At 48.2% G+C, this 23605-nt stretch overlaps 1 protein-coding gene across 4 annotated transcripts in view; it reads left to right on the top strand.

Moving 5' to 3' along the window:
• The first annotated feature begins 1148 nt into the window (after positions 1-1148).
• Positions 1149-23605, top strand: part of LOC144590559 (uncharacterized) — a 38426-nt gene continuing 15969 nt past the window's right edge. For 2 of the 4 annotated variants that reach the window (XR_013546438.1, XM_078395085.1), the window contains exons 1-2: positions 1149-1249; positions 3591-3696. The gene's annotated coding sequence lies outside the window, so the exon portion shown is untranslated. Of the gene's footprint in view, positions 1250-3590; positions 3697-10274; positions 13832-16796; positions 16912-23605 lie in introns of those variants that run through there. The other 2 variants (XR_013546440.1, XR_013546439.1) reach the window with 2 other exon arrangements.

The following is a 23605-nucleotide window of genomic DNA, read 5'->3' as shown; positions in this document are numbered from 1 at the left end:
AGGTTGTTGTGGCCAGACGCCATGCCCATAGTGAAGTATGCCCTAACAAATCAGAAAAATAGGAACACGGGCCTAACATCTCACGCGATTTTGATGGGGCGACCCAAAAACCACAGGGACCAGACCTCCGATGACTCCAGAGAAGGTAGCCCTGATATGGAATGATGAAAAATCCTTAAGATATGTTCAACTCATGTGTGGTCTCCAAATTTGAGGAAGGATATTCTTGCTGTGGAGGGTGTGCAGCTAGGTTCACTAGGTTAATTCCCGGAATGGTGGGACTGTCGTATGTTGAAAGACTGGAGCGACGGAGGCTGGAATTTAGAAGGATGAGAGGGGATCTTATTGAAACATATAAGATTATTAAGGGATTGGACACATTAGAGGCAGGAAACATGTTCCCAATGTTGGGGGAAGTCCAGAACCAGGGCCCACAGTTTAAGAAGAAGGAGTAGAAAATATAGAACGGAGATGAGGAAAAACTTTTTCAGTCAGAGAGCTGCAAATCTGTGGAATTCTCTGCCTCAGAAGGCAGTGGAGGACAATTCTCTGGATGTTTTCAAGAGAGAGCTAGATAGAGCTCTTAAAGATAGCGGAGCCAGGGGGTACGGGGAGAAGGCAGGAACGGGGTACTGATTGTGAATGATCAGCCATGATCACATTGAATGGTGGTGCTGGCTCGAAGGGCCGAATGGCCTACTCCTGCACCTATTGTCTAATGAACGGTTGGTAAAATCTGAGAAAGTTAAGCAGGCACAGGTCCTCCTGCAGAAGGAAATATGCGCCCGTTTAAGCCAGGAAACCATTTTGTTCCTCTGGTATCTTTGATTCGGACCAGGATCCACCTTCACCCGCTGCCCCGCGCTCCCCGCGGAATTCCACCTACGTCACAGGGCAGGTCGGCCAGGGGATTCCCATGACGTAACGCCGTCAGTTGGTCCCGACCTCCCCCTTACGTCACGCCGCCAGGTTGCCCGCAGGTTTTCTTTATGTCACGCCGTCACGTGGTCCTGAGCCGCGCCGTATGTCATTACGTCAGGTGGCCCTCAAGCCCCGCCCTACGTCACCACGTCAGGCGGACCTCAAGCCCCGCCCTACGTCACGCCGTCAGGTGGACCTCCAGCCCCGCCCTACGTCCACACGTCAAGCGGACCTTCAGCCCCGCCCTACGTCACGCCGTCAGGGAGACCGCGCGCCCCGCGAGGATGGCGGTTTAACGGTCGGAGAATGGAGCGGGGAGAGACGACAGGTGGGGCCGGGTGGCTCAGGGTGGGTTAGAGAAGGGGAGGATGGGGGCGGGGGAGGGGGTGGGAGAGAAAGGGGATGTGGGGGGAGAGAAGGGGGTGGGAAGGAAAGGTGAGGGGGAAGGGAGTGAGAAGCGGGATGGGGAGGGTGTGGGGAGAGAAGGTGAGGGGTGTAGGGGGAGGGTGAGGGGTGAGGGGAGAGGGTGAAGGGGGAGGGAGAGGGGTGAGGGGGAGGGAGAGGGGGAGGGAGAGGGTGTGGGGAGAGGGTGAGGGGAGTGGGGGAGGGTGAGGGGAGAGTGAGGGGGAGGGAGAGGGGAGAGGGGTGAGGGGAGAGGGTGAGGGGTGAGGGGGAGGGTGAGGGGAGAGGGTGTGGGGAGAGGGTGAGGGGAGTGGGGGAGGGTGAGGGGAGAGGGTGAGGGGGAGGGAGAGGGTGTGGGGAGAGGGTGAGGGGGAGGGAGAGGGGGGAGGGAGAGGGGGAGGGAGAGGGTGTGGGGAGAGGGAGAGGGTGAGGGGAGTGGGGGAGGGTGAGGGGAGAGGGTGAGGGGGAGGGAGAGGGTGTGGGGAGAGGGTGAGGGGAGAGGGGTGAGGGGAGAGGGTGAAGGGGGAGGGAGAGGGGTGAGGGGAGTGGGGGAGGGAGAGGGTGTGGGGAGAGGGAGAGGGTGAGGGAGAGGGTGTGGGGAGAGGGTGAGGGGAGTGGGTGAGGGGGAGGGAGAGGGTGAGGGGAGAGGGTGAGGGGAGAGGGTGAGGGGAGAGGGGGAGGGTGAGGGGAGAGGGGGAGGGAGAGGGGTGAGGGGAGTGGGGGAGGGTGAGGGGAGAGGGTGAGGGGGTGGGGAGAGGGTGAGGGGAGTGGGGGAGGGTGAGGGGAGAGGGTGAGGGGGAGGGAGAGGGTGTGGGGAGAGGGTGAGGGGAGGGAGAGGGGGAGGGAGAGGGGGAGGGAGAGGGTGTGGGGAGAGGGAGAGGGTGAGGGGAGAGGGTGAGGGGTGAGGGGGAGGGTGAGGGGAGAGGGTGTGGGGAGTGGGGGAGGGTGAGGGGAGAGGGTGAGGGGGAGGGAGAGGGTGTGGGGAGAGGGTGAGGGGGAGGGAGAGGGGGGAGGGAGAGGGGGAGGGAGAGGGTGTGGGGAGAGGGAGAGGGTGAGGGGAGTGGGGGAGGGTGAGGGGAGAGGGTGAGGGGGAGGGAGAGGGTGTGGGGAGAGGGTGAGGGGAGAGGGTGAGGGGAGAGGGGTGAGGGGAGAGGGTGAAGGGGGAGGGAGAGGGGTGAGGGGAGTGGGGGAGGGAGAGGGTGTGGGGAGAGGGAGAGGGTGAGGGAGAGGGTGTGGGGAGAGGGTGAGGGGAGTGGGTGAGGGGGAGGGAGAGGGTGAGGGGAGAGGGTGAGGGGAGAGGGTGAGGGTGAGGGGAGAGGGGGAGGGTGAGGGGAGAGGGGGAGGGAGAGGGGTGAGGGGAGTGGGGGAGGGTGAGGGGAGTGGGGGAGGGAGAGGGTGTGGGGAGAGGGTGAGGGGGGAGGGAGAGGGTGAGTGGGGGGAGGGTAAGCGGTGTAGGGGGAGAGTGAGGCGTATAGGGGGAGGGTGTGGGGAGAGGGGGAGGGTGTGGGGATAGAAGGTGAGGGGTGTGGGGAGAGTGGGGTGGGAGGAGGATGGGCAGTGAGGGGCGTAGGCAGGGTGGGAGGGAGGACATGGGGCTGAAGGGGACGATGGTTGGGCAGGGACAGCAAGGAGGATGGAGAGGAGATAGCAAGGGTTATGGGAGTCAAGGGTGAGGAGGGGCAGAGGGGATGGTGAGGGTTTAGGACATGTGAGGCAGACACAGGGGGATTGATATTTGAACTGGGGAGTGGGACATTAGCAGGAGGGAGACACGGAGGGGGTTGGAGATGGAGCCTGGCCAGGGAGGTATAGGGAATGCAGACAGCCCCAGAGGTAATCTGTCTCTAGATCTGTTCTGCAGCATCCTGTCTCAATGTGCAAGACGTTAGGGAGACCACACCCGCTATGATATGTACAGTTCCAGTCACCCTGCTACAGGAAGGGTGTTAGTAAACTGGAAAAGATGCAACATAGATCGATTGATTACCTGGATTGGAGGGTTTGAGTGAGAAGGAGGAGCTGGATAGGCTGGGATTGATTTCCATGGAGCAAAGAAACATAAGGAGATGACATACAGGTTTATAAAATCACGTGAGCACAGACCGGGTGAAGGTCTGAAACTAGGGTTTATAGGTTCACTGTGAGAGGGGAAAATTTAAAGGGGATGTGGTGCTGCATGACTCTTTGTATTCCAACATTCATTAAAGTTCTAGCAGTCAGATTTTATTTCCCTGTCGCGCCCCTGACTGATGTCGCATTTGTTTCAGGAAGCGGATAGAGCGAGAACAATGGGCTCTACATGTCAGAAACAGAGGCAAGGTCTGGTGAAAGGCCGCAGGGAACAGTTGAGCAACAGACACAATAAAGGCTGAGGTGAGAGGGAGCTGGGACTGGAAGATGGGTGTGTGTTTTGTTTTGCCTTACTCCTCATTATGATCGCACCTCCTCATTTATCTCTTTAGAAACATGGAAAATAGGTGCAGGAGTAGGCCATTCGGCCCTTCGAGCCTGCACCGCCATTCAATATGATCATGGCTGATCATCCAACTCAGTATCCTGTACCTGCCTTCTCTCCATACCCCCTGATCCCTTTAGCCACAAGGGCCACATCTAACTCCCTCTTAAATATAGCCAATGAACTGGCTTCAACTACCTTCTGTGGCAGAGAATTCCACAGATTCACCACTCTGTGTGAAAAAAAACATTCTCATCTCGGTCCTAAAAGACTTCCCCCTTATCCTTAAACTGTGACCCCTTGTTCTGGACTTCCCCAACATCGGGAACAATCTTCCTGCATCTAGCCTGTCCAACCCCTTAAGAATTTTGTAAGTTTCTATAAGATCCCCCCTCAATCTTCTAAATTCCAGCGAGTACAAGCCGAGTCTATCCAGTCTTTCTTCATATGAAAGTCCTGCCATCCCAGGAATCAATCTGGTGAACCTTCTCTGTACTCCCTCTATGGCAAGAATGTCTTTCCTCAGATTAGGAGACCAAAACTGTACGCAATACTCCAGGTGTGGTCTCACCAATGCCCTGTACAACTGCAGCAGAACCTCCCTGCTCCTATACTCAAATCCCCTTGCTATGAATGCCAACATACCATTCGCTTTCTTCACTGCCTTCTGCACCTGCATGCCTACTTTCAATGACTGGTGTACCACGACACCGAGGTCTCGTTGCATCTCCCCTTCTCCTAATCGGCCACCATTCAGATAATAGTCTGCTTTCCTGTTCTTGCCACCAAAGTGGATAACCTCACATTTATCCACATTATACTGCATCTGCCATGCATTTGCCTACACACCTAACCTATCCAAGTCACGTTGCAGCCTCCTAGCATCCTCTTCACAGCTAACACTGCCCCCCAGCTTCGTGTCATCTGCAAACTTGGAGATGTTGCATTCAATTCCCTCGTCCAAATCATTAATATATATTGTAAATAGCTGGGGTCCCAGCACTGAGCCTTGCGGTACCCCACTAGTCACTGCCTGCCATTCTGAAAAGGACCCGTTTATTCCTACTCTTTGCTTCCTGTCTGCCAGCCAGTTCTCTATCCACATCAATACTGAACCCACAATACCGTGTGCTTTAAGTTTGCATACTAATCTCTTATGTGGGACCTTGTCGAAAGCCTTCTGGAAGTCCAGATATAACACATCCACTGGTTCTCCCTTATCCACTCTACTAGTTACATCCTCGAAAAATTCTATAAGATTCGTCAGACATGATTTACCTTTCATAAATCCATGCTGACTGTCCAATGATTTCACCACTTTCCAAATGTGCTGCTATCCCATCATTAATAACTGACTCTAGCATATTCCCCACTGCCGATGTTAGACTAACTGGTCTGTAATTCCCCATTTTCTCTCTCCCTCCCTTTTTGAAAAGTGGGGTTACATTAGCTACCCTCCAATCCTCAGGAACTACTCCAGAATCTAAAAAAAATTGAAAAATTATCACTAATGCATCCACTATTTCTGGGGCTACCTCCTTAAGCACTCTGGGATGCAGCCTATCTGGCCCTGGGGATTTATTGGCCTTTAATCCATTCAATTTACCTAACACCACTTCCCGACTAACCTGGATTTCACTCAGTTCCTCCATTTCATTTGACCCCCGGTCCCCTGCTATTTCCGGCAGATTATTTATGTCTTCCTTAGTGAAGACAGAACCAAAGTAGTTATTCAATTGGTCTGCCATGTCCTTGTTCCCCATGATCAATTCACCTGTTACTGACTGCAAGGGACCTACATTTGTTTTAACTAATCTTTTTCTCTTCACATATCTATAAAAGTTTTTGCAGTCAGTTTTTATGTTCCCTGCCAGTTTTCTTTCATAATCTATTTTCCCTTTCCTAATTAAGTCCTTTGTCCTCCTCTGCTGGACTCTGAATTTCTCCCAGTCCTCTGGTAGGCTGCTTTTTCTTGCTAATTTGTACGCTTCATCTTTTGTTTTGATACTATCCCTAATCTCCTTTGTTAGCCACGGATACACTACCTTCCCTGATTTATTCTTTTGCCAAACTGGGATGAACAATTGTTGTAGTTCATCCATGCGGTCTTTAAATGCCTTCCATTGCATATCCACCGTCAACCCTTTAAGAATCAATTGCCAGTCTATCTTGGCCAATTCACGTCTCATGCCCTCAAAGTTTCCTTTCTTTAAGTTCAGAACCGTTGTTTCTGAATTAACTATGTCACTCTCCATCCTAATGAAGAACTCAACCATATTATGGTCACTCTTATGGTCAACCATATCATGGCCCAAGGGGCCACGCACATCAAGACTGCTAACTAACCTTTCCTCATTACTCAATACCCAGTCTAGAATAGCCTGCTCTCTCGTTGGTTCCTCTGCATGTTGGTTTAGAAAACTATCCCGCATACATTCCAAGAAATCCTCTTCCTCAGCACCTCTGCCAATTTGATTCACCCAATCTATATGTAGATTGAAGTCACCCATTATAACTGTTTTACCTTTGTTGCACGCATTTCTAATTTCCTGTTTGATGCCATCCCCAACTCTACTACGACTGTTAGGTGGCCTGTACACAACTCCCACTAGCGTTTTCTGCCCCTTAGTGTTTCGCAGCTCTACCCATATCGATACCACATCCTCCAAGCTAATGTCCTTCCTTTCTATTGCGTTAATCTCCTCTCTAACCAGCAACGCTACCCCACCTCCTTTTCCTTTCTGTCTATCCCTCCTGAATATTGAATATCCCTGGATGTTCAGCTCCCAGCCCTGGTCACCCTGGAGCCATGTCTCCGTAACATATAACATATAACATATAACAACTACAGCATGGAAACAGGCCTGTCCGGCCCTACCAGTCCACTGCGACCATTCTCCCTGACCTAGTCTCATCTACCTGCACTCAGACCATAACCCTCCAATCCCCTCCTATCCATATACCTATCCAATTTACTCTTAAATAATAAAATCGAGCCAGCCTCCACCACTTCCACCGGAAGCCCATTCCATACAGCCACAACCCTCTGAGTAAAGAAGTTCCCCCTCATGTTACCCCTAAACCTTTGTCCCTCAATTCTGAAGCTATGTCCCCTTGTTGGAATCTTCCCCACTCTCAAAGGGAAAAGCCTACCCACGTCAACTCTGTCCGTCCCTCTCAAAATTTTAAAAACCTCTATCAAGTCCCCCCTCAACCTTCTACGCTCCAAAGAATAAAGACCCAACCTGTTCAACCTCTCTCTGTAGCCTAAGTGCTGAAACCCAGGCAACATTCTAGTAAATCTCCTCTGTACCCTCTCCATTTTGTCGACATCCTTCCTATAATTTGGCGACCAGAACTGCACACCATACTCCAGATTTGGCCTCACCAATGCCCTGTACAATTTCAACATTACATCCCAACTTCTATACTCGATGCTCTGATTTATAAAGGCAAGCATACCAAACGCCTTCTTCACCACCCTATCCACATGAGATTCCACCTTCAGGGAACAATGCACAGTTATTCCCAGATCCCTCTGTTCCACTGCATTCCTCAATTCCCTACCATTTACCCTGTACGTCCTATTTTGATTTGTCCTACCAAAATGCAGCACCTCACACTTATCAGCATTAAACTCCATCTGCCATCTTTCAGCCCACCCTTCCAAAAGGCCCAAGTCTCTCTGTAGACTTTGAAAATCTACCTCACTATCAACTACTCCACCTATCTTAGTATCATCTGCATATTTACTAATCCAATTTGCCACACCATCATCCAGATCATTAATGTAAATGACAAACAGTGGACCCAACACAGATCCTTGGGGCACTCCACTAGACACTGGCCTCCAACCTGACATACAATTGTCAACCGTTACCCTCTGGTATCTCCCATTCAGCCATTGTTGAATCCATCTTGCAACCTCACTATTAATACCCAACGATTTAACCTTCTTAATCAACCTTCCATGTGGAACCTTGTCAAATGCCTTACTGCTTAATCAACCTTCCATGTGGAACCTTGTCAAATGCCTTACTGCTTAATCAACCTTCCATGTGGAACCTTGTCAAATGCCTTACTGATCCCAACTATATCATATTCATTAATAACTATCTGCACATTCCACTCATCCACCTTATTACAAATGCTCCTTGCATTGAGACACAAAGCCTTCAGGCTTGTTTTTACAACCCTTATACAATTATGTTGAAAAGTGGCCCTTTTTGATTTTTGCCCTGGATTTGTCTGCCTGCCACTTTTCACCTTGCTACCTATTGCTTCTAGCCTCATTTTACACCCCTCTGTCTCTCTGTTCATGCTCCCATCCCCCTGCTACATTAGTTTAAATCCTCCCCGACAGCACTAGCAAACACTCCCCCAAGGAAATTGGTTCCATTCCAGCTCAGGTGCAGACCGTCCTGTTTGTACTAGTCCCACCTCCCCCAGAACTGGTTCCAATGTCCTAGAAATTTGAATCCCTCCCCCTTGCACCATTTTTCAAGCCACGTATTCATCTGAAATATCCTCCTATTTCTACTCTGACTAGCACGTGGCACTGGTAGTAATCCAGAGATTATTACCTTTGAGGTCCTACTTTTAAGTTTATCTCCTAGCTTCCTAAATTCACCTTGTAGGACCACATCTCGTTTTTTACCTATATCGTTGGTGCCAATGTGCACCACGACAACTGGCTGTTCACCCTCCCCCTCCAGAATGTTCTGCAGCCGCTCAGAGACATCCCTGACCCTTGCACCAGGGAGGCAACATACCATCCTGGAGTCTCGTTTGCGGCCGCAGAAACGCCTATCTATTCCCCTTACAATTGAATCCCCTATTACTATAGCCCTTCCACTCTTTTTCCTCCCCTCTTTTGCCACAGCGCCACCCACGGTGCCATGAACTTGGCTGCTGCTGCCTTCCCCATGTGAGCCATCTCCCCCAACAGTATCCAAAATGGTATATCTGTTTAGGAGGGAGATGACCGCAGGAGACTCCTGCCCTACCTGCCTACTGTTACGCTGGCTAGTGGCCACCTGTTCCCTTTCTGTCCGCTTGTCTTTTATCTGCGGTGTGGCCAACTCACTGTACGTGCTATTCACGACCTTCTCAGCATCTTGGATGCTCCAGTATGAATCCAACCGCAGCTCCAACCGTTCAATGCGGTCTGCCAGGAGCTGCAGCTGGACACACTTCCTGCACACGTAGTCATCAGGGACACCGACAATATCCCTGATCTTCCACATGTTGCAGGATGAGCACTCCACGGGGCCGATCTCAACTGAATTTAGATCATCCAGACATGGCTGATTAGACCCCCTGCCCAAGAATCACCTCCCAAAGCACTCTACCCTTTTGCACCACTACACGAAAGGGACAGAAGTGAGAGTGGGCCACTTGTCTCCTCAAACATGCCCCATAATTTAATGTGACCAGAGCCAATTTGCTCCACACCTCAACTCCTCTCCTGTGCCAACTGCACATAGCTTTGCATTCCATGATCTTTGAAAAACTGATCTGTGACCTCCATCATCAACAATCTAACCTCCAGGGTGGAGAATTCCAGCGTCACCATGCTCTCCCTGAATGTGACTGAACAATTATGGTGTAATAATTACCATAATTTACAAATTCACGTACAAATTTAACTACACTGTCATCCAGATTGTTAATGTGGATAACAAACAACAGTGGACACAGCACTGACCTCTGCATCACTCCACTGGTCACAGGCCTCCAATGAGAAAAACAGTGCTCTAAAACTAACCATTGACTCTTTCATCCAAGCCATCTTGAATCGAATTGTCTAGCTCGCCTTGGATTCCATGTGATCTAACCTTCCACACTAGCCTACCATATGGCAACTTGTCAGTGGTGTTCTGAAGTCTGAAACTGCCCTGCTCACTGTCCTGGCCTCATCTTCGAAATATACTTGTTAGGTTTGTGAGATAGGATTTCCCATTGCCAAAGCAATGCTGACTATCTCTAAACCGACCTGGAGTCATACTGCACAGAAGCAGGCTCTTCTGTTCAATGAGCAGGCTCTTCTTCCTTCAGTCTACGCTAGTCCCACCTGCCAGAATGTGGCCCATAACCCTCTAAACCTTTCCTATCCAAGTACCTGTCCAAATGTTTTTAAATGTTTTTACAGCACCCGCCTTAACTACCTCCTCTGGCAGCTACTTCTATTTACCCACCCCCTGTTTGAAAATGCTGCCCTCAGATTTCTATTGAATCTTTTGCCTCTCACATTAAACTTAAGTCCCTCTGGTTCTTGATTTCCCTACTCAGGATAAAAGTTCACGAGTTACACGAGTAGAATTAGGCAATTTGGTCCATCGAGACCACTTCCCCATTCAATCATGGCTGATGTCTGTATCCTAATCCCATTTTCCTTCCTTCTCCCCATAACACTTGACACCTATTCTAATCAAGAATTTGTCCATCTCTGCCTTAAAAATATCCACTGACTGCCTTCTGTCTTCTTATTCCACAGATTAACTATCCTATGACTAAAGAAGTTCCTCCTTACCTCGTTTCTGAAAGAGCGCCCTTTCATTCTGTGGCTATAACTTCTGGTCTGAAACTCTCCCACCAGTGGAAACATGCTTTCCACATCCACTCTACAGCGTTCCATTGTTCTGTAATTTTCAATGAGGATCCCCCCTCAACTTTCTAAACTTTGGCGAGTCGAGGCCCGGTGCTGTCAAACGTTCAGACGACATAGACAATAATATATACACCTTATGATCACCGCTTAGCCTCCTGAGCTCAAAGGAATAAAGCCCTAGCTTGCCCAACTCCCCCTTGTTAAAGAAAACGTTAAAACACAACACAAAGATCTGGCAAGACAAGCAAGAGTTTATTCCAAAGCGCCAAACACAGTGATCACTGGGAGCAATTGTAGGAGATTGCTCAACGAACAAAGATTCATCTGTTCCTTAAGTACAGACTTTCCTTTTGATGTTTGGTTTGCCATAGCAAACACTTTAGAGGTTTTCCTTCCTCCAAATGATCTTATACAAATATACATTGTGCACCTCTCAAAGCGCAGCAGAGTAAACACAGCCATTACAGATAAGCAAATGTCCTGTTACCCTTTCAACTGTATTTTATTGTTTTATGATTGCCATTTGTCCTTTGAGAACAGAATCTGACTAAAGTAAACTGCAGTGAGTGTCAGCTGCAGATGCCCAGTTTCAACCTAATTTAAAACACAGACTTATTATCATGCATGAAGAGGACTTTAAACATTTTAAGCACACCAGGGCAGCGTAGATGGGGCATGTTGGTCGGCATAGGCAAGTTAGACCAAAAAGTCTGTTCCCACGCTGTGTAACTCTCTGACTCTAATCAGCCCATGTCTAACCAAATGCATGTATATCTCATCTCAGAATCCTCTCCAATAATTTGCCTACCACAGATGTTAGGCTCACTGGTCTATAGTTCCCAGGTTATTCCTTGCAGCCTTTCTCAAATAGAGGCGCAACATTAGCCACCCTCCACTCTTGCGGCAGCTCACCCGCGCCTAATGATGATTCATATATCTTAGCCAGGGATCCTGCAATTCTTCTCAAGCTACCTACAGTATTCTTGGATATGTCTGATCAGGCCCAGGAGATTTATGTACTTCCAATAACCTTAGGACATCCAGTACCTCTTCGACCATATTACAGACTTTCCTAACTGAGGACCTTGCCCGTCTCCCGCAGCATTTAGAGATAGCCATTTTGGTTTCTGGAGAACCCTATTCTCTCTCTATTTACCGTCTTTATCTTAATGTACATAAAATCTCTCTGGATTTTCCTTAATATTATTTCCCTATTTTATGCCCTCCTGATTTTCCCGAAACTTCTCCAGCGTTACACTTGATCCCAGCTGCCTACACAAGTTCTATGCCTCCTTTTTCCAGACCAGAGGCTCAATTTCTCTGATCATGCAGGCTTCCTTACTCCCACCTGCCTTGCCCTTTGCTCGAATTGGAACATGCATGTTCTGAGCACATGCCATCACACTTTTAAAGGCATCCCGCTTTCCGGATGTTTCTTTGCCTGCAAAGAACCTACTCCAATCAACTTGAGCAAGTTCCCGTCTCATACCATCAAAGTTACACGAGTCCCAATTTAGAATTTTAACTTGTGAGCCCACCCTCTCTTTAACCATGACTATTTTAAAGCTAATAGAACTGTGGTCACTCCTCCTAAAACGCTGGTATCACAAAATGCTGGAGTAACTCAGCGGGTCAGGCAGCATATCAGGAGAGAAGGAATGGGTGACGTTTCGTCCTCACCTTCCACCCCATCAGCCAGCGTATCCAACAAATCATCCTCCAACATTTCCATCACCTCCAACGGGACCCCACCACTGGCCATATCTTCCCATCTCCTCCCCTTTCTGCGTTCCGTAGAGACCGTTCCATCCGTAACTCCCTGGTCCACTCGTCCCTTCCTACCCAAACCACCCCCTCCCCGGGCACTTTCCCCTGCAACCGCACGAGATGCAACACATGTTCCTTTACCTCCCCCATCAACTCCATCCAAGGACCCAAATCGTCTTTCCAGGTGAGACAGAGGTTCACCTGCACCTCCTCCAACATCATCTATTGTGTCCGCTGTTCTAGATGTCAACTTCTCTACATCGGCGAGACCAAACGCAGGCTCGGTGATCGTTTCGCTCAACACCTTTGTTCAGTCCGCCTTAACCAACCTGATCTCTCGGTGGCTAAGCACTTCAACTCCCCCTCCCATTCCCAGTCTGACCTTTCTGTCATGGGCCTCCTCCAGTGCTATGGTGAGGCCCACCGGAAATTCGAGGAACTGCACCTCATATTTTGCTTGGTCATCTTGCAGCCTAGCGGTATGAACATTGACTTCTCCAACTTTAGATAGTTCCTCTGTCTCCCTCTTCCCCTCCCCCTTCCCAGTTCTCCCTGTGTCTTCCTGTCTCCACCTATATCCTTTCTTTGTCCCGCCCCCTGACATCAGTCTGAAGAATGGTCTCGACCCGAAACGTCACCCATTCTTTCTCTCCTGAGATGCTGCCTGACCTGCTGAATTATTTCAGCATTTTGTGACACCTTCGATTTGTACCAGCATCTGCAGTTATTTTCCAACACCTCCTAAAACGCTCATCCACTGACATTTCAGGCACTTGCCTGCCCCAATTTCTAAAGAGAAGATCGAGCTTTGCTCTCTCCCATAGTGGCCTCTAATTATTGCCTGAGGAAACTTTCCTGAACTCATTTGACAAATTCCATGCCATCTCAGCCCTTGACACTCTGGCTGTCCCAGTCTATATTGGGAGAGTTAAAATCCCTGATGATGGTAACCCTATTAGTCGGCCGTCTGAAATTTCCTCGCACATTTGTTCTTATAATTCCCGTTGGCTATTTAAGGGCCTGTAGTACACTCCCAACAAGCTAATCATCCGTTTTTTAATTTCTGAGCTCCACTGATACAACCTCACTACAAGACCCATCAGAAATGTCATCTGATTACTGCCGTGACATTCTCCTTAATCAATCGAGCAACAACCTCTCCTCTTTTACCCCCATCTCTTGTACCTCTAGCACCTGTACCCTGGATCATTAAACTGCCAGTTCTGTACCTCTCTTAGCCATGTTTTTGTAATTTTTAAAATGTCCTAGTCGCATGTACCTATCCAAGTCTTACCCATCAGGCCTCTCGCATTAAATAGACGCTATTCAATAGAAACATAGAAACAGAAAATAGGTGCAGGAGGAGTTGGCCATTCGTCCCTTTGAGCCAGCACCGCCATTCATTGTGATCAAGGCTGATCATCCACAATCAGTCACCTGTGCCTGCCTTCTCCCATACCCTTTGATTTCGCTATGCCCAAGAGCTCTATCTAACTCTCTTTTAAATCCATCCAGTGAATTGGCCTCCACTGCCTTCCGTGGCAGAGAATTCCACAAATTCTCAGCTCTCTGGGTGATTCCACAAATTCACAACTGTGGGTGATTCCACAAAATCACAACAGTCCTACGTCACGTCCTGCTGTGCTATCCGGCCTAGTGAGCTTTCTTTATCATCCTCCATACCTAGTTCCAGCCTCTCACCTGCCTCAGTTCTCTCAGTTCTGCAGTGAACACCCCCCCCCCCAACCAGCAAAGTTAATTTAAACCCACCCGACTACCAGCAGTAAACTTTCCAGCCAGGATATTGGTTGGTCTCCAGATCAAGTGTAACCCATCCTCCTTGTATGGATCAACTCTGCCCCAGAAGAGATTCTAATGGTTCAAAAATCCAAATCCCTACCCCCTGCAACAACTCCTCAGCCACACATTTATCTGTCCAAATTTCTTGTACCTACCCTCATTAGCACGTGGTACTGGAGTTCATGCTTTTGAACCTTTTGCCTAACTATGTATATTCATTTTGTGGGACCTCTTTCTTTTTCCTAAACTCATTTGTGCCAACATGCACAGCACTCACCCTCCCCTTGAGAATGTCCATGCCTATCGAAATGCTGGTAGATCCAGTCCCTCCAACTTCCCTCAAATAACCTTTGCGCCACTGATGTCAGGCTCGCTGTTCTGTAGCTTCCTAATTTATTCTTGCTGCCCTTTTCAATAATTCACTTCTTAAATAGCTTTGTTCAAAACTTCTCACAGTGGTGCAGCTCGTAGAGCTGCTGCCTCGGTTCTCCCATCATCTGGCTTCGAATGTGACCTCGGGTGCTGACTGTATGCAATTTACACATTCTCCCTGTCACCTTGTGGGTTTCCTCTCAGCTCCCAAAACATCAATGATGGTACTTTATTTTAATTCTATCTTATACATTGTTCTGTGTTGTGAATGGAGCAATCTGGGTGGGCAGAATGGGAAGAGGAAGTGGGAAAGGGGGAGGGGGGTGAGGATGGGAGAAGGGAGAGATTGAAACATATTTACCGAAACGGTGCAATGAAATTGTTATTTACAGCAGCCTAATACCTCTATAAAAGATAACATAAACACAAATAATGTTTTAGTTCATTAATAAAAACAATGTTGGTGAGAAACAAAGCAAGCCCAAAGATAAAATGGGGGAGAATAACTTAGTTGAGGTTTGGATTTTTTTTAATGGATGGTTGGTGTGGAGTCAAAGGTCCTGTTTCCATGCTGTTTGTCTCTGACTCTGTCCCACCATCTAGCCTGTTATATACATACATAGATATCTGCTGCCTTGGGCTCGTGTGTGGCTCATCCCTCATTTATCCCTTATCCTTGTCAACTCCAAACAACACAAACCAACATTTTTAGACATTTGTGATAATATAAAAGCGTTATCCCTGAAATTAGGTGAGTTAATCTCTTCTGGGCTATCTTCAATGCAAATATACTCTTAAATAACGAGACCAATACCACACATAGTATTTCAGGTTGAATTTAAACTCTGCATTATCATCTCCAACCCCGCTTGCAATAAATCCCAATGTGCTGCTTACCTTCCTGATGTTTGTCACACCTTCATGTCGACTGTCAGGTGTCTCATGCACAAGAACACCTCGATCTGTCTGCACTCCACCATTTTCAATTTCCTCTGCCTTTTCATACTTCACACAAGTGCGTGACCTCACATTGCTCTTAATTAAGTTCCATTCACCAGGTTCAAACCCATTCTCTTGATCTGTGTCTGTCTGTGATGCCTTGACTTGAGGGGAGCACAGCTGAGTAAGGGAGGAGAGGGGGTGGGGGCTGGTGCACAGTGAGCAGAGATGATGAATCAGAGGACAGACGTGTGAGAGGCATCATCTGCAGGATAATTTCCTCCCACACCAGCAGTGAGCTAATGTTGGCCCTCTGTTGTGTACTGGGATTTTATACTGAGAATGGATTGGATAATAAACATCTAGAAAATAGACACATCCCTCCCCAGGATGGCTCACTATTAATGTTGAACACTGAGCTTTGAGTGTGTTGTAAAGTACGCAATGTTAGGAATGATGTTAGTTTAGACAGGAACAAAATTGCATGATTGCAGCAAGCGGGGATGGGCACATGGCATGGCTGTGATTTTAGCCTGAATTGGACATTCCTGCGTGGTAACATTTAATGTCTTCACAGCTGGCATAGATTTGAACAGCATGGAAACATGCACTTTGGCCCAACACGTCCGTGGTTTGCCCATGTCCCTGAGCAAGTGTTCCTCCAAGTGTTGGAGCAACACAACTGGACAGATAGCATCTGTGGAGGGAATGGACAGATGGTGTTCGGAGTCTGACGAGGGAGCCTGACCTGAAACATTGCCTGTCCATTCCCTCCACAGATGCTGCTTGACCTGCTGAGCTCTTCCAGCACTTGGAGATTTGTTCAAAATTGCAGAATATGCAGTTTGTTGTATCTCTCCCGACATCTTTATTGTCCAAGTGCCTCTTCAAATTTCTTTGAAACATGATAATTGTACGTGCCTCAACCACTTGCTCTGGCTGCTCATTCCATATACTCACCATGCTCTGAAAAATGTGTCCCTCCTTAAACCTATGACTTTTATCATGAGAAAGAGATTGTGACTATACAGCTTACTTAGGAAAAAAAACTGCAGATGCTGGTTTCAATGGAAGGTAGACACAGTAACTCAGTGGGTCAGGTAGCGACTCGAAAAGTCACCCATTCCTTCTCTCCCAAGATGCTGCCTGACCCGCTGAGTTACTCCAGCATTTTGTGTCTGCATACAGCTTACTTACATTCCACATAAATTTATAAACCTCCATAAAGACACCGCTCAGGTTTTACCTTTGCTCCAGGGAAAATAGACAGCTTATCCATTCTCTCCCTTTAAACTCATTTAAAATCCCAACAACATTTTCTAGTCTTGGCTGTTTTGCAGGTGCCAAGGCTGTCCGCTCATCATAGTTCTCGAGCACTGACACCAATGTGGATGTTCCATTTCCAGTCCTCTCTGTTACTGTAGTCCCACCGCACAGCTGAGTGTCCAGGGGCTGCCACGTTAGAGAAGGTTGACGTGGAATGTAAAACATGTCATGGAGCTGCTGGGCAGAATGGCGTGTTTCTGTGCAGAGACATAAACAATTCATTTTCTCTTCTGTGGCCATTGCAGGTCAAATGGAAACCCATGTCCTGGTCAATTCTGCCCTCTTCGACTATACCTGGCAAAATGAGAGCAAGATTCAGGTACTACAATTACTGGAATCTTGAACAAAATGCTGGAGTAATATAACGGCTCAGGCAGAGTTTGCAGAAGGAATGGAAAGCAGTTTGGATTCAATAGTCAATAGTCAATGGTCGTTTATTTGTCACATACACATAAAAGTGTAGTGAAATGAAACATTACCCGCAGTTGAAACACTAAGACCAATAAGAATAATCAATAAAAATGCAATAACACATACAATCATACACTAACACCAAACAAAAGAAACATCCATCACAGTGAGTCTCCTCCAGTCCTTTCTCACTGTGATGGAAGGCCAAAATGTCTTTTCTCTTCCCTGCCGTCTTCTCCCGAGGTCAGGCTGTTGAACTTGCCACGTCGGGGCGGTCGGGGCTCCCGACATTGGAGCGCCGCGCCGGACGGTGAAAGGTCCACGGCCAATACCAGGCCGCGCCGGACGGTGAAAGGTCCGCGGCGGGCCGACCCAAGCCCCGCGATTCGGGGTGGGCGAACACGCTGCCTCTGCCGCTGCTGGTGCTCCCGATGTCGGCCCCCACCCAGGGGCCTGCGGGCTTCCGACATCCACGCGGCCCGCGCCGGAGCCTCCGGAGACGAGTCGCAGCCGCTCCCGCAGCATCCGAAGGCGGCCAGCGCCGCAGGTGGTGAGTCCGGGCCGCGGGCTCTGCGAACCAGAGCCCCAGGTGGTCCCAGGTGCATGGCCGGTGGTAGGCCGCAACGGGAACGGAGACACGACACAGAAACAAAGGTCGCGTCTCCGTTCGGGAGAGAGAATTTTTTTTACAGTTCCCGTTCCCTCCCACCCCCCCCCACATAACATACTAACACTACACCATATTAAAACTACAATTCATACAAAAACAACAAAAAACACAAAAGACCCTTCATCAGACTGAATAAAGTGCGAACAAGCAACTTTCAATATCAGGAGCGCAGGTAACATTGGTGAACGGAAGGCTGCAAACTGAGCAAAATTTGACACAAGGAATCAAGGGGACAGTTGGTGAAATGGGGACTGGAATATGAGGGAACAGGAGAGAACGACGAGTGGGTGGACAGACTGAGAAACAGTATCCTTGGAAGCTTGAGTGAATAACTGATGATCCTTGTTTTCCAGTTTGTGCCATCTTATTCCACTATTTCCTCTGTGTTGAGCTCAGTCATGATGTTCTCATGCTGATTTTCAAACCGTTTAGTGGTCCTATCTGTTACCCTCTTTGCAGTACTCTCCATAATTTTTAATGGTCCAAGATATATGGCTGCTTCCAATTCAGTTCTTTCGATAAACTGATGTAATTTTTAGTGAGCGAGGAATGATTGTGTGAGATGCAAATGTGAGTGCTCACAATCACGATGCTCGAGACAATCTTGAGAAACAAGAATAGTTTATTTGCAAGTCTGCAGAGTTGGGTGCCTCCCCTCTCGAGACACACCGAGGTCGGGAAAATCCCTTCTTTTTATTCACTTCAATTTACAATTGTTACACCTTTAATTCCTCCCCTTCGGGCTCCTTCCAATCGGAGCACTGAGGTGCACAATCTACCGTCACCGCCCCTGTTGCCTCCCACATCATACATCGCATGCGCATTTAAATGAGACATCTTGTCATGCTGGGCGTTTTTGTAATATTCATTTATCTCATTAGGCAAGCGCAGTACAGAGTAGTTCATGCCCTTCCTCTCCCCTAGTTCTCTGATTATTTTGCCCTTCCTCCTAGTTCTCTGATTATCTTCTAACACTTGTCCTTGGACTGTCACCATTTGTTCTTGCGGTTTTTTTTCTAGCCGAGCACGGTCGGGTCAGCTATTTCTCAGGGTCCCTTTTTTTTTCTAGCCGAGCACGGTCGGGTCAGCTATTTCTCAGGGTCCCGAGTCTAAATCAATTATCCCTTTTTTTTTTACCTCTCACAATCCACCCTTTTTCTTATGGCACGCTACTTTGATTTATACTATTTCTTCCTTTTCTAGTGCTAGCAGCAGAGTCTTTGCCTCTCTATATTCCTCCTGCTGGTCATGCTGTGTTCTAAAGGCCATCATGGCGATGTCGTTCTTTGTCAGAGCTGTCTCTATCAATCGCTGAGACAACCCCCGTATGCAGGGAATGATGCAACATCCGAATAGACACAGCAACCCCATCATAACTATCACTGATGTTAGGGCTGATGTAAAGATGTGCTTCCATTTCCCAAACCAGGAGTCTAGAAACCCGGTCCCGGTCTACTCCAGAGTTCTCGGCCAATTCGATAGACAGGGAGGTGAGACTCGCTAGGGCCCTTGACACGGACCCATCAGGAGCAGTGTTGTTGGGGATGAAGGTGCAACATTGTTCCCCAAACATTACGCACACCTCCCCTTTTTCAGCCAGCAGCATGTCCAAGGCCATGCGATTTTGCCAGGCCATTAGGCTGGTAGCTGTCAGTTCCGCTAATCCTTCAACCGCATCTCGAGTGTAATTTATAAAGCTTTGTTGATTGTAGTATAGGTAGTTGATCCAGTCCACATTTTTATTAATTGTGGACCACCAGAAGAGTATGGACTCAAAGCCAGCAGCTATCTGGTTTCTGGCTTTGAATTCATCGGGTATCCCTCTTGGCACCCCTATTGCATCTATTTGGATGTGTGTGTCGATCCTCTCACCCCTCTCCTTTGTCGTCGGCCTCCTTCATTGAGTTCGACCGCATGCTCTACTGCTATGGTGAAGGGCATCATCAGTTGTGTAAGGGTACAGGTTCCCGTCCATGACCCTGGTAGCCGGGGCCACAGGGTATCCTCTCCGCACCACCACCAGACATCGGCTCTACTGACTATCTGCTTTCTCAGCCAGGAGCTACTGAACAGTGACCCCTGTTCCTCAGCTGTTATGTTATACGTCTGATTGCAGTTTAGCACCTCCCCCATTTCCTGTCCATCTGGGTTATATCTTGTATAGCACTCAAATCCCGCCTCCCCGAGGGGAATGGTGAATGGGGGAGGTCGAGGGTCTTTCCTTCAGCCCTTCGTGTTGTTGTTGCTAGCCGGGAATAAGTAATGGTAGCTCTGGCAGGTCTCATTCTTTGGTAGTATGGGATTCGTCAATAGTTGTAGTATACATGACATAGCCCCAGGTGTCCTATTCCAATTCAGGGGAAATGGTACTGGGACCAGCTGAGGCTTAGCTGCGGCACAGGCGTAGCAATTGGTTTGTTGCATACTTCTGGCCGTGTACATCATCCAGGTAAGCCAGGTGTTGGTTCCCTTTTCCCTGTTGGTATTCCCTCCCCATACAATTGCATTAATTCTATTTCTCCTGTTACTATCATTATCTTCAAATCCTTAGGCTCATATTCCGTGGTGACATTGCTGACTACCGGTGGTGCTGGGGTTGCCCAGGGATCCCTACTCTGACTGTCATCTATCCGGAACATTTCCCCCTTATCCTCATATTTTACTATATATCCGTCCCGTTCTACCTCTATTTCAAACCTCAGGCATGCGTCCTTCCCTGTTCTATCTGCACATATCCAATACCTACCACTTTCCTTTATTTGAACCCTCTGTATGCTTACATATACACGTCCTGGCAATCCCTTGTTTGGGTTTTGATATACTCTCCACCTATCAGTTTGATAGGTGGACTTATGCCACCCTTCTCTGGATGAAGTGAATACCTCGCGCCAATTTTTACAGGGATGGGTGCATACATACATTCTATAACCACACCACCATTTTCCTTTATATACATCAAATGGGATGGTGGTGGCCCTTCTATTCTGTGGTATAGTGATTTTTATACATGCTACATTACTCACAAGCTGGGTAACCACCCAGCACCCGATCCACCAGCACGAAGTCTTCATTTTCCGTGCGGGGTTTTGGTGAATACCAAAGTCAATGGCTCCTTTCCTCCACGTACCGTCCACGGGCTGGTATTGTCTGGTGGGGCCTCCACGGGACCCTTAAATCGACTTGCGTGTGTCCACCCTTTTTCTTTTGTTCGTACTGCTGTCTCGGTGGTTAATAACACAAGGTAGGGTCCAGTCCACCTAGGTTGCAACTTTTCTTCCTTCCACGTTTTTATTAGTACCCAGTCTCCAGCCTTGACTGAGTGAATCGGAAAATCCAGTGGCGGGCTCTGGGCCAGTAATCCTTTAGTTTTTAGTTCTGCAAGAGATTGGGATACTGCCAGTAAATAGTTTCTTAGGAACACGTCGTTCCCTGGTATTGTTGGGACCCCTTCTATCTTTCCTAAGTACGGGAGCCCGAATAACATCTCATATGGTGATACCCCTATGTCTTTCCGAGGTGCCGTTCGGATTCTTAACAAGGCTATCGGAAGGCACTTAGTCCAGGGGAGTCTCGTTTCCTCTATTAACTTGGTGATTTGGGTCTTCAAGGTGCCATTCATTCTTTCCACCTTTCCGGAACTCTGGGGATGCCATGGTGTATGCAATTTCCATTCAATTCCTAATGCTTCACATATCATTTTATGTGTTTTGGAGGCAAAATGGGTCCCTCTATCTGAGTCTATTGTTTCCACAATCCCATATCTGGGTATAATTTGCTCCAATAATACCCTGGCTACCGACTGTGAGGTGGCAGTTGCTGTAGGGAATGCCTCTACCCATCTAGTGAAATGGTCTACTACCACTAACAGGTATTTCCATCTCCATCCGGGGCAACTCGGTGAAGTCTATCTGTATTCTTTGGAAGGGCCTTATTGCCAATCGTTGTCCTCCTCCTGGGACTGCTCTCATGATTTTTTTGTTGATTTGCTGACATATCACAACCCCCTATGACTTGTTTTGCCATGGTATACATCCCACGGCAAGCGTAGGTCCTGAGGAAGGTATCACAGAGGGCTTGGGTTCCCCAATGGCTTTGCCCGTGCAGCCTCCCTAATAACTCCCTTATAATTTCTTTGTTCAATAGCTGCTTTCCATCCGGTGTCCACCATTTCCCATTTGGGGTACGCCGGGCTCCCATTTCTCTCATGTGTTCCTGCTCTTTTTCACCAAAGATAGGTATCTTTTCCTCGGGTTCCTTTAAAGGTATCAATGACATAATTTCTACCGTCTGATCTGTGGCTGCTCTCTTTGCCACCTCATCCGCTGCCCTATTTCCTCGGGCTTCCAGGGCGTTACCCTTCTGATGCCCTGCCACATGTGCTATGGCTACCCGTTCTGGTTTCTGCAAGGCCTCCAATGTCTGTCCTATCAATTGCTCATGCGCTAATTCTTTCCCCCGAGCTGTTATCATTCCTCGCTCTTTCCAGATCTTCCCAAAGGTGTGTACTACCCCAAAGGCGTATTTTGAGTCGGTATACACTGTTCCTTCCTTTCCCTCCAATAGTTCCAAAGCTCTCATTAATGCATATAATTCACAAGATTGGGCTGACCAACCACCAGGCAGCCTGCCGCTTTCAATTTCCTCCATAGTTTCCCCATTCACTATACCGTATCCACTATGTCTTTTTCCATCTATACATCTGGAGGACCCGTCTATAAACCACCGGCTGCCCTCAGCCAGAGGTTGTTCTTCCAAGTCTTCTCTACTTTTTGTCTGTAAATCTATTATATCACTACAGCAGTGTTCTGGCTTCCCTGTCTCGTTTTCTCTTTCTTCGGGCGGGTACAGAAACTGAGATGGGTTTAAATTTTTGTCTGTAATCATGGTCAAATCGTCCTTTTCCATCAGGATAGCTTCATATTTTAAAATTCTAGAGTCCGTTAACCATCTGTTGGATTTCTGAGCCAATATTGTTCTCACCGTATGTGGGGTGGAGACCACCAAAACCCCCCCGAAGGTCAATTTCCTGCTCTCCTCTACTAGGACCGCTGTGGCTGCCACTGCCTGTATACAGACAGGCCATTCTCGTGACACTGGGTCCAATATTTTTGATAAAAATGCCACGGGCTGCCGGTTTCCCCCCCTCCTTTGAGTCAATACCCCGAAGGCTATCCCATGTTCCGCATTTACAAACAGATGTTGGGCAAGGCGTTTCTCAGCCCCTCTAGGTCTCGGGTCGCCCAAGGAACATACTGGGTTTGTCCTGCCTTTTTCAAAAGTAATGGCATCATTCTCCCCCTCAGCTCCTGTCTCTCGTTCACCATCTCCTGTTGTGGTTCTATCCGTATACTTTCCCACCTCAATCTTCTCTGGGCGTACCCCTGGCTTTCCTTTCTTTTCTTTCCATATCTTTTTCCATCTCCCTTATCTCTATCTCTAAGCGCTTTATGGATGCCTCTATTTCCTTTCTACACTCCCTTGTTCTTTCCCCATCACTTTCTAATTCTGCTTCATTCTCACAGTTTTGCCTTCTCTCTGATGCCTGCTGATTACTCGCCTGTGTTTCTGTGTTGCTGTCTCCCTCATACTCCTCATTTGCTGCCTGACGGGTCCCATAAATCTTTCTGTCCCTGAGGTCCTGCAGCCTTTTGATGTCTGCTTCTAGTTCCCGTGCTTCTTGCTTCATCCTTTCCTTTTCTCGCTGCCCCCTTCTCTGTCTATATTCCTTTATGTCTTGCTCATCGTTCCAAGTTGTGACTTCTCCCTCTATCTCCACTATTCCCTTTTACCAAAGGGCAACAACAACGAAGAGCACATTACGAAACTTAAAAATCTAAGAGTGCTAAGAGAAATAAGAGAATTTCTCGAGCCTGCCCAATCAAGCAACAACGAGGAGGCGGGTCTCTATACCATACGGGAAGAGGAGGAGAGT

The sequence above is a fragment of the Rhinoraja longicauda genome, unplaced genomic scaffold (assembly GCF_053455715.1).
Source record: "Rhinoraja longicauda isolate Sanriku21f unplaced genomic scaffold, sRhiLon1.1 Scf000206, whole genome shotgun sequence".
NCBI lineage: Eukaryota > Metazoa > Chordata > Chondrichthyes > Rajiformes > Arhynchobatidae > Rhinoraja > Rhinoraja longicauda.
This window is presented reverse-complemented; position numbering and strand designations above follow the sequence as displayed.